This window comes from Dipodomys spectabilis, unplaced genomic scaffold, assembly GCF_019054845.1.
Source record: "Dipodomys spectabilis isolate Male_0828 unplaced genomic scaffold, ASM1905484v1 ptg000505l, whole genome shotgun sequence".
Lineage (NCBI taxonomy): Eukaryota > Metazoa > Chordata > Mammalia > Rodentia > Heteromyidae > Dipodomys > Dipodomys spectabilis.
Genome location: NW_024871182.1, coordinates 877,328 through 878,748, shown reverse-complemented (window position 1 = coordinate 878,748; position 1,421 = coordinate 877,328).

Genomic DNA, 1,421 nt, shown 5'->3' with positions numbered 1-1,421 from the left:
TAGAGTTCCTTCACTTCTTTAGTTAAGTTAATGCCTAGGTATTTTATTTTTTGTGGGGCTGTTACAAAAGGAGTTGCTTTCCTAATTTCAGCCACACTATTCTCATTGTTGGCATACAGAAAAGCCATTGATTTTTGGGGGTAAATTTTATAACCTGCTACTTTGCCAAAGTTTTGAATCAGCTTGAGTAATTTGGGAGTGGAGTCTATGGGATTCTTTAAATACAAGATCATGTCATCTGCAAAGAGGGAGAGTTTTATTTCTTCTTTCCCTATTTGGATCCCCTTTATGTCTGCATCTTGTCTTATTGCTGTAGCTAGGCATTCTAATACTAGATTGAAGAGAAGTGGAGAAAGTGGGCATCCTTGTCTTGTTCCTGAGTTAAGAGGAAATGGCTTTAGTTTTTCACCATTGAGTATAATGCTGGCTGTAGGTTTGTCATATACAGCCTTTATTGTATTGAGGAATGTTCCATGGATTCCTAATTTTTCCAAAACCTTCATCAGGAAGGGGTGTTGGATCTTGTCGAATGCTTTTTCTGCGTCTATTGAGATAACCATGTGGTTCTTATTCTTGCTCCTGTTGATGTGATGAATAATATTAATTGATTTGGTATATTGAACCAGCTTTGCATCCCTGAAATGAATCCTGTTTGATCGTGGTGTATGATTTTTTGGATGAATTGTTGAAGTCGATTGGCCAAAATTTTGTTGAGAAGTTTTGCATCAATGTTCATCAAAGAAATGGGTCTATAGTTCTCTTTCTTTGATGAGTCCCTGCCTGGTTTTGGGATGAGGGTTATGATGGCTTCATAGAATGTGTTCGGTAGTGAGCTCTCTCTTTCAATTTCATTGAAGAGTTGGAGGAGAATTGGTGTGAGCTCTGCTTTGAAGGCCTTGTAAAATTCCGCTGTAAAACAATCTGGTCCTGGACTTTTCTTAGCTGGGATGTCTCTTATTGCTGTTTCTATTTCAATGCTTGATATGGGCCTGTTAAGATAGTTTAACTCATCTTGGTTTAGTTTTGGCATGTCAATATTTGCTAGGAAGAGGTCCATTTCTGTCAAGTTGTCAAACTTATTAGCATAAAGTTTTGAGAAGTATTCCCTTATAATGTTCTGAATCTTGGTTGTTTCCGTGGTGATGTTTCCATTCTCATCTCTGAGTTTATTAATTTGGGTGTGTTCTCTTGTTTTTCTGATAAGATTTGCTAAGGGTCTGTCAATTTTGTTAAGTTTTTCGAAGAACCAACTCTTTGTTTTGTTGATTCTTTCTATAGTTTTTTTGGATTCTAATTCATTTAATTCTGATTTAATTTTGATTATTTCTTTCCATCTATTGGATTGGGGTTTATCTTGCTGCTCTTTTTCAAGGAGGTTTAGATGTGTCATTAAATTGCTAGTTTCAGATCTCTCCAATTTG